Here is a 10422-nt window from a genome sequence, read left to right as displayed (position 1 = left end):
TTGGATTGTGATTGTTTTATTGATCAGTAAAATTACGTTAAAAAAGATTAGGGACATCTGAAAGTAATTGCGTTTTGTGATTTTAAAAATATAATTAATATATGTATAATTGATTAATAATAAAAGTCTTTTTTATAGATACTACTACAGAACAGAAATAATGATACAAATAAGGAAGAGTAGAGGCGGAGTTCAGCTGAGATGCTCTTCCACTCAACCTCTATAATAGTATAACCAAGGAAATAAGTTGCGTAACGTAAACTAACACTGACTAAATATAATACCTTAAATACCTACTACAAAAGTAAGTATTATATTCACTCAGTTATAAGTAGTAAGAGAACAAATGAGTGAATTGATTAAAGAAAGAGAAAAAAAACTTAAAGCTTAAATTGTGGCATTATTTTGTAAATCAAACAGAACCGTCCTTAGTGGTTTCTTGAAATGAAGGTACGCTTGTTTTTCATATTTAAACAATAGGCTACTTCAAATTTATTCCATATTTTGTTTATGCGGGAGTGTTCAAGGCTACTGAGTTTCTCAAATTAATAAAGTTTAATTATTTATATACAAATAATTATCATTGGTTCACTAAACTCAGCCCGCTCCTCTCCATTTTGTGAGTTCGCCTGCTACTGTGTTATTTTGGTCAGACACCGAAAGGGTGCGAAGCGGAGAAATCAAATTCACTAAATTGTCAGAACTGACATTACCTTTCATAACGTTCGGCTTTGGTAAGCATAAATGATCTCCAAGTATATCGATTAATCGGTTTAATTTAGGAAAAGTGTATGACTGCATGTTGGAACTCCTCAATCAGCTGGGTCAATTTGCAATAGATGTATACAATATGGATTGGTCTCTATTTTTGAGTACGTATAATCCTTTATTAAGCCTTAACTTGACAAATTAATGGATTTTAGCCAATCCATATGTGACTGGTGTTACACTGGGTGTTATTATTTTCATCCCATTTGGCGAAGGACCACAGGTACCGATTAAATCAACCTCTGCGAAGAAGGAAGAGGACTAGTGATTCATGTATTCTTAGATACCTAGTAGAGCATTTCTTTTCGGTTTGGTTGATCATTTCGTGCCGGTAAATTTAGGGCGGGAAACATTTTTTGGTCTGGTGTTGGACAGAAAGTTTCAACAAAGATATCTATGTCATTATTTTTTCTAGTTTTGAAAAATGACAAAGTAAAACATTTACATTGTAATTCGCCATAACCGATATCAGTTTTGCACAGAAAGAAGTGATCACTTCGATGCTACTGAAAAATGGTAACGAAACTATCACAGATGAGCGTATTAACAGTCTGGAACAAACTGTTCAGAATCTTTCATCCATTCTGCATGAGCATGCACTTGGTTTCTGCGGAACACAAACTAAATAGAAAGGAGAAAGGTCCCTTTCTCCTAGGTTATTCTTACTGTGTTCTGAAACATGCATATACATTCAGCCTGCGAACAATTAGGCCAGTCATATCTCACTAGAAATCGCTAAAATTTAACGGCTAGTTCTCATTTTGATATTCTGTTAGGATCACTATCAGTAGTTTATCTCCAAGTTTGCATCATCGCAAAAGACCAACGCTAACTTTGCAGCACTCAAAAACCGCGAAATGTTCGTACTTGTTTTGGTTTTTTCAATATAAGTCTTAAACTACGCGTTTGATTAAACAAACATTTGCTATAGGTTTTTAAAGTGGACTAGTTGCTACAATTTCAGACCAGAACCAGTCCTGTAGGTTCAACATTTACCAAGATACAGCCCTTAAAAAATTGACAATTTTTTTCAAAAAAGTGAAATTTAAGATTTGCTCAAATTTCTCCCCAACATGGGGGAAAATGAACGGGAAAAGGCATGTTGTGGCAAATGTTATCTTTAATTTAAGCACAGAATGACGCCGATAGTTCACTCACAAACCGTAAAACTCCAAAAATAGGAAAATTTTTCGTAAATTTGCTCTGTTTAGTTGTTTTGGTTAATTGGGAGCGCTTATGTCGGCGACCCTGACAGAAAATGATTTACCAACACTGTCAAATGTTCTCAAACCTCAATTTCGAAGGTTTGTGCGCGAGAGAAATAATGTCGGTTTCGATGGGATGTTGTTTTATTTGTGAAAAAGTCTTTCTTTAATTCGAGAAAGTGAGTAAGGGACGTGGCCTACTGCAAAATAAACGATTTCTACAGGGGTTGATGTCAGTGTTCACGACGCATGCAGAAAAAGACACACTGTTGAAAGTAATGTTGTCGCGTCGGTTCGCCATGGTGGTGATCTCAACCATCGACATACAGTAGAGGATCAAGGGACTTTTCAATATCCTGTAACCTGCAGAACATTTTTCTCTGTGGAGACGAAATCCCAAAGGATTTCTCAAGCTCAAAAAATAACTGCCTGTGTCTCGACAGAATATTGTTCACACAGATGAAAATCTGGGCGTCTCCTTGAAGCAGCTGAATGTCGAGTAGATCACTGTTTTTATTAATTTTATTAATTTTAATTTAATTTTAAATTTTATTAATTTTAGTCTACTTTAACAACATGAATGGCCTAAATGTGCTGAGCGTGGGAACAATATGAAACCTAATGATTTTTTCGTAATCCTAGCAAAAACTACAGTTGAAATTTATTTTTCAAATTTTTAAAAATAAGTTTGATCTCGTTATTTTTATGCTAGAACAAGTACAAACCTGTAAATATCTAGGAACCACTGTAACAGATGATTGGAGAAGCTGGAAAGAAATAAAGACGCGCATTGGAATAGCATAAGAAACATTTATCCGGAAAACTAGAATACTGTTCAGCAAGTTGGACATGAATCTAAGGAAAAAAATTGCGGATGAGCAACGTGGACAATTAAAAAGAAAATGATTGAAGCTATGGAAATGTGGATGTGGAAAAGAATGCTTGGAAGAAAGTGGTCTGATAGGATTAGGAGCGAACAGGTACTAGAAAGAAAAGGAGAAGGAAGATCTTTGTATCAAACAATCGTTGGTGTATTCAACCACCGTTTCCTATTCTTCCCCATGTATACCTAAGTGTGCAATAATTTCTTTTAAAATTACCTCTAAATAGTATTTAATACTGGAAGATGCATGTGAGATTACCATGTTTTATTAATTTCATAAGTCCACTTTCAATCACAAAATCCAAATTATTTTTCAGACACTTTGTCTTCTTTCTCTAAGGAATAACTAAATGTATCTCTTATTCATTTTTCTAATATCTTTCCAAAAATTTAACCGATTTATTTCTCTGAAGAAAATTTTCCAGGGCAAACCTCATACCTCATACAACTATTAAAATACACTTCTTGCCGGGCATTCTGAAAATGTAGTGTTTGATTTATAATAATCTAATTAGCACCAAAGCCTTAATTTCAATTTATTAAATCCGTCAATGAATGCTTCTCGAATATTGAGTTGACTAAAAGAAGATCTCAAAATGCGTTTAGAGCCATTTTTATAATAAGGATTTAGCAAATTTCGAACGTACAATTGCCGATAAAGAAAAGTTCGAAACAAATTTTCCTGATTTTGCAAGATTCTTCTTATTCGACTTGCAGCGCATATTTACAACTAATCGAACGCAATTTATCGCTCAATATTTGCCTTATACTTAGCTTAGCCATTTCCGTATTTATGTGTAAAGGTTTCATACATATTCATCATAAAACGAAGGCTCGTTATCAAACAATTTTGCCCCCGCTTATCTTTTCACAAAATTGAAAACCATTAAAGAGCGGTGTATTGCTCGAGGATTATTGATAAATTCGTGTCAGAGCCAACATTTTGTAGGAAGATCACGTACAATACGCGGAGATATGCATTCAAATTAGGATTCGCATAGTAAACTTTTTCTACAAGATTTAAAGAGCTCGGAAGATGTACCACTATCCCCGAATACGCATTTCAATTTGAGAGTGTGACTCTTGAGCGATCACGTTGAATTGGGTAGCCTCCCCAATTCCTTTAACGCTTAATTAAACACATTGAGCGTATTTTGCAATATCAAAGTTTTAAATTAAGTCGTGGAAAAGTTAAAGCTAAAAGTTTCATAATTTTTGACACATAAAATATCCATTCAAGTGGGTTAAGATTTTAAGAAGTAATTTTCGCGTGTATGAGTATATAGTTAGTTCCATGTTAGCAATTTAAATTTAATGAAGTCTCACACAAACTGTTTAACTAAATTGCAATTTTACAATCAATGTATGAAAGAATGGCATCTCATTTGCATTAGGTATCTTAGTTTCATTCTGCTGAACTACACTGATAACGATAAGTACTCTACAGGGTGATTCCTATAGTACCCGCCACCGTTTGGGAGCGTATAGGGGGTGCCTAGGGGAGTATTTTGATATAGGACACTTGGGGTCGGAAATCTAAAATAAGGGCGCCAGAACCAAATTTATCTTCTGGAATTTCACGCCTGTATGTAGGCAACCCAACCGACCGACGTTTCGCGCGGAGCGATGCAGAGCGAGTTAGCGCGAGGAAGCGACATGGGAGGGGAGGAGGGAAAACGACAGTCAAAAGCAATAACGTTTACAAGTGTTCAACGTGGCCACCGTTGTTCTCAATGCACTTCCTACATCTAGCCAACCACTCCCCTCGAACTCGCGTGAAGACTCCTATGTCCTGGCGAACAGCCTCTCCGGCCATGACGACGCGCGCAATTAAGTCCTCTTCGGATTCGACGGGAGTCTCGTAGACGTGCGCTTCCATCACACCCCACAAGTAAAAATCTAATGGGGTGATGTCGGGCGAGCGGGCAGGCCACTCCACCGCACCTCCACGGCCGATCCATCTGTCCGGATAGGTTTGGTCCAAGTGTTCCCTCACCTGCCGCCCGTAGTGAGCAGGGCACCCATCGTGCTGGAACCAGTGGTCCCAGTACAAGTTCACTGGAACATCCATTAAAAGTTCTGGTAGCACCTCGCGCAGGAAAATCAGGTAATTATGGGCATTTAGACGCGGAGGGAGGATGTAAGGCCCCAGTAGGTTGTCCCCCAGGATGCCAGCCCAAACGTTTAAAGAAAACTTGTCCTGGTATCCTCGCGTAAACGTTTCATGAGGATTGTGCTCCGCCCAGTAGTGGCTGTTACGAGGATTGAAGGTCCCCTCTCTTGAGAATCCTTTCTCGTCAGTAACTAGCACGCTCCTCAGAAAGTTCGGATTAGCTTCTTCCTCCTGGACGACTAAGTTGCAGAATTCCAGCCTCCTTTCATGGTCACCCGGCCGTAACTCTTGCACTTTCTTAAACTTATAGGGGTGTAAGTTGTTGTTGTTGGCGATGTTCCACACTGTGTGTTGACTACAACCCACCTGATCTGCTACAAGTCGAGTGCTAGTACGCGGGTTTGCCTCGAAACGTTCCAACACATCCTCCTCTAAGGCATTTACCAACGGGCGATCGCGATCACGGGCGCTAGTGGGCTGCGAAATAGGAGGAGGTCGGTGTAAACAAACAAACTTTTCGAAATGGGTGCTTAAATGACCCAAGTATCGATGTGCATCACGAATCTGTGTGTAAAGTTAAGCCTCCGTCAGCTTACCTGCAATTGCCCTGTCTCGCACAGTCGGAAGTGAACTTCTTGAAAGACCTGTCTGCAGGGTAACTGACGGTTTGGATACCGCTCAGCGTACGCTCGTCGTGCAGCTCGTGCGTTACCATTTGCCAATCCGTACATGAAGTGCATGTCCGCGTATTCCGTGTTAGTAAAACGTGCCATAGTGTTTATTCACTTGATACGCGTCGTTGCAGACGGGATTTCGTGGGTTTAAACAAAATTCTGATCAAGTGTCAGCCACACATCGCCGCCTGAGATCGCTCCGTGTGCACCGCCGGCCGGTTGGGTTGCCTACCTACAGGCGCGAAATTCCAGAAGGTAAATTTGGCTCTGGCACCCTTATTTTAGATTTCCGACCCCAAGTGTCCTATATCAAAATACTCCCCTACGCACCACCTACACGCTCCCAAACGGTGGCAGGTACTATAGGAATCACCCTGTATGTACGCTAGTATGAAATTAATTATTATTGTTATTATTTTTTTCATTTGTTTTGCGGAAAATTCATAAAATCTACTATAATCACCTGATTGAAATAGTTATCAGTACAAATTTTTTTCAATTTAATAAAGAGGGGGGGGGCACATCGAATGGGATTGTATGGGTATCTTTGCTCTTGTTAGTATAAGAGAGAATTCCGATATTAGATCAAATCTTCAGTAGGCACTTTTGTATGCTGAGGGAAATTCAATTAAAAACAATAGCCTAAGTGGATTGATAAAGACACTAAACCTTCCCCATACTTCTTTTAATTATTTCAGGTATTAGAATAAAGGCATTAGGTGACAGCGACTATAGTTTCGACCCGAAGGTCATTATCAAGCTGAAATATTATAATTTGAAACAATGACTAACCTTAGGTGACCTACCTTAAGTTTAAGAGAACATATAAAGGTGGTTGAAAATTACATTTTAAAATGGTACATTTGGTTATCAATATGCTGTAAAACATGTGTTAAAAACAAGTCTAGAATATAGTTATACTTACGGGAAAAATTACTAATTTATAACATGGGAAACAATAACAATATTAACAATTTAAAAAACTTTTTGTCCTCACATATTATAAAACAATTGATTAAATTAAAGAAATTAGAAGAGACGAGATGGACACAGCCATCTTGACAAGCAATGTGAAATGTGCTAACTATAAATACGACAGGTTAAGTAACTGAAGGGAAGGGGCAAAAGCGGGAAACTTGAAAATTTGAAAATTAAAAAGGAATAAAGGGCCGAATTGGTTATGGGACGAAAAAAGAAGAAAGGTGAAAAGAATGTAACTTAGCTTACATTAGGCTATTGTTTTTTGATAATATTTAAATTTAATGGGCCAAAATACCCTGTCTCTACTGAAGGTAGTCGTCGGGACTCACTGACTGAATGGAAGCCCAAAAGTAACAACCCTGATCTGCTGAAGGCAGAAAAAGGGCAACGTAAACTTAAACTAGAAACGAAGGGCTGACAAGCGTATCGGGGTCGGAAACTACTTGGTGAGAAAATGCAAATTTTTATTTAAGTGAAGGATTTCATTAAGGGAGTGTTGAGGATTCGTCCTATAGTGGAGGTAAATCTCTTTCATTTCAAGAAAGTCCAATTTGAGACTTTTGTTACAAACAGGCAACATTTTGAAATCCGCTTTAGAAAACGAATGGCCTGAACTAAGGATGTGGTAAGCGAAGGAAGAACTGGGATTAGGTTGAACAGAGCTTATGTTGTTGTTCTTAATGGCAGTGATGTGTTCAGAGAACCGAATTTTAAAAGAACGACCAGTTTGTCCAATGTAACAAGCTGGGCCATCTGAACAAACCAGTTTGTAAACTCCAGACTTGGATAAAGGAGGTATTGGGCCTTTGGTTTTGACTAAGATAGAATTTAAGTTGTTCTTAACAGAGAAGGAAATGGAAACTTTGAGGGGACGGAAGAGACGGGCTATTATTTCAGATATGGGACCAATGTACGGTAAGGAGAAATATTTGGAAGGGGAATCGGGGGTCTGAGAGAGGGTGGTACGTCTGGATAGGAAGTCTTTCAACATCATCTTACGATGTAAATTATTGATCAATTGGAACGGGTAATTGTTCGCACTAGCGATTTGAAAAATGATGTCTAGTTCTTTCAAGTAAAAAGGTTCGGAAAGGTCAAGGGAAAGGAGTCTGTGAAAGAAGAATCTGAAGGAAGCAAGTTTGTGTGAGAGAGGATGACTGTAGTGATATGGGATAACATGGTCAGTGGTGGTAGGTTTTCGATAGATGCCGATTTCCACCCTCGAAGTGCCTCTAGTCAATGACAGGTCCAAGAAATTAATAGGCTTATTAGACTCAATTTCTAGAGTAAATTTGATATTGGGGTGAAGAGAATTTAATATTTCAAAGCACTGATTAAGCTCAGACCTATCACCCCCAAAGACCACAAGAATGTCATCAACATATCTTTTGTAGAAACGGAAATAATTAAAAGAAGGTTTAGTGTCTTTATCAATCCACTTAGTCAATATCACCCCGTTTTGAGTCGTTATAAGATGGATAGCTACCAATTAAAAACAATAGTTTCCAAAAAATGAAAATTTGATTATATTTGTTAAAAGGTAATTTATTAGCGGTAACACAGCATTTTATCAGGGAGAAAACTGCGTGATTTCATAGAAAATTGTTATCTGAGATAAGAGAATTCCGCGTAAAATTGGGATTCGCGACTTTAAAGAGCGTATAGGAACGAAGACTGGCTATCGTGTTGCTACGTTCCGTTAATTGGATGAAGTTTTTTGAATTGTGAAAAGAGAGAAGACCCGTTAAATACTGAAGAGGGCGTAAGAAAGGGGTCTTTCCGCTAAATTCGAGGTCGAGTTGCTGTTCGTTGAAAGCGCGTCGTGCGTTAGGTTTCGCATTGTTCGTTAGGTAAAGCTCATTACGTAATAATTAGGAAGTCAGCCAAGTTCGACTTAAAGTTTTAAGAAGACGTACGTAAAAGTTTGGAAGTTTTTATTTTATAATTGAAGCTGTCGTCTACTGTTGCCGGACAGCCGTCGTTTCATCTGTCGTGTGTTTGGTCAGCCAGTTTGATCCAAATTGAGTAAAATTACGTTCCCATGACCTGAAGAGACGATAAGTTAAAGAAAAACAAGTTAGTGCGATACGTGTCGCAATTAGTGGTTTTTTTCTCGAATTTTTTTGGGATTTTAACATAAAACTGTAAGCAGTTTACCTTTTAATTATTTTATTTAATTGTTGATCGAACGATTATGCGGGATGTGTAAACGGACCTAGTTGTAATCCGTTTCGATTGTTAGAATGTTATGATTAATTTGATTTGTGTGTCTAAAAGAAATTTTGATTGTGCGAATTCATGTAAATTCGAACCCTTTAACGTTCGAGATAAATGTCTCATTCTTAACTATGATTAATTTTGTAGATCCGTACTCAATGTTTAATTCAGGTGCCTACAAATTTGTGTAAGTAATCCTTTTGGAACTTAAGGAATCTGATCCCGGTCATTATTTGCTTTAGAATTTGAAGTCGAAATTGAAATTTTTTATTGTGACGGGATTCGGATGTGTCCTGGGAGAAATTTAATAAGGGAGCTAGCTAGGTTTAAGACGTTTTGTGTATGTTTCATTTTAGCCGGGCCATTGCACACAGCATTATTATTTACTTCTCCAACGTGGGGCATTGCATTTATTTTTTATGTGGCTCAAAAGTTAGTGTCACAGAAGTATCTTACCATAGGTTCATCTGTATTTTTTTGAAACTGAACCAATCGGACCCTCGTGACGTTTTCCATCTCCACCTCTCCATTGGTACCGTCGAGTTCTTCACCCCCATTGAGATATGGAAGTAGAGGAGGCGGTGTAACTCGCATTGCATCTTCACCGTAAATTTCGTGTGCCACCACATCGTGAGCCTGCAGAAGAGCCTGAAAAAGAAGACACAAGCGTTATTTATTTTCTTAAATTAACTGTACTGAAATATATAAAAATAGTTTTTGAAAGACGAGAAGTTATAGCTGTAGAATATTGATTTATTATTATATTTTTGTTTGTGGTAAATCATAGCGTAATAAAAAAATTAAGCTCAGCTTTCTTCTTTCTCGTGCACACTTATTTTTATCAAAATCAGTTCCAAACCATTTCAATCAAACATTTTTCTTTCACAATCAAAGATGGCAGAAGAAATCTTATTTTTGGAGTTTTGAGCTGTTGTCACGTTCATACATCAATCGCCAATCTACACAGTTTTGAAAAGTAATTGCGACATGAGCAAACCGCATCACTCTATCTCTTTTATTCTCAAAATATCCTCGAAAACTATCGAGAATAAGCAATTCGGAACACCCTGTACAAGACTGAGATACGCCATTATTTAATATAGAAACACAAAAAATAAGCTAAACAGGACGTTTCTGGTACAAACACACTAACAATAACTTTTCCAAGTTCTTTATTATTTCTGTCTACCATATACAGGGTGGATTATCGAAAACGGAATTGAACTATTTTCGGATATTGTAGGGTGTACGTCCTCACATTTTTATCCCGTAGCACTAAAACAACCTCTAAATTCTAAATTGTGAAATGTTTTGGATACCTACTACAATGATCAAATCTAAAAAAAATACGTTCCAAATTCAGGGGATGAAGGACCCAACAAAACATCCCTTCCTCTGTCACTTTGCCTCGCATTTTATAGACGTAGTAATCGTAGGTACCACGGCGAAGAAATTAGTGATTTGAGTTCTACCGTAAAAAGTCCTCCGTAAACTCAAAATTCGCGTTTCCGAGCGTTTTTCGTAAATTTAATTTAATTAACGGAGAGCAGCTCTTTGGTTTTCAATGCGCCACTGTGTATA

The 10422-nt window shown here is 37.7% G+C and overlaps 1 long non-coding RNA gene across 1 annotated transcript; it reads left to right on the top strand.

Moving 5' to 3' along the window:
* The first annotated feature begins 521 nt into the window (after positions 1 to 521).
* On the top strand, positions 522 to 1158 carry LOC116181911. The gene is made up of 3 exons (XR_004147373.1): positions 522 to 734; positions 783 to 872; positions 924 to 1158. It is a non-coding gene; the product is annotated as an uncharacterized LOC116181911 (long non-coding RNA).
* The last annotated feature ends 9264 nt before the right edge of the window (positions 1159 to 10422 follow it).

Source organism: Photinus pyralis, unplaced genomic scaffold (genome assembly GCF_008802855.1).
Source record: "Photinus pyralis isolate 1611_PpyrPB1 unplaced genomic scaffold, Ppyr1.3 Ppyr1.4_unclustered_Scaffold28, whole genome shotgun sequence".
Classification (NCBI taxonomy): Eukaryota; Metazoa; Arthropoda; class Insecta; order Coleoptera; family Lampyridae; genus Photinus; species Photinus pyralis.
The sequence above is the reverse complement of the archived record's forward strand: the minus strand, read 5'-3'. Positions and strand labels throughout refer to the sequence as shown.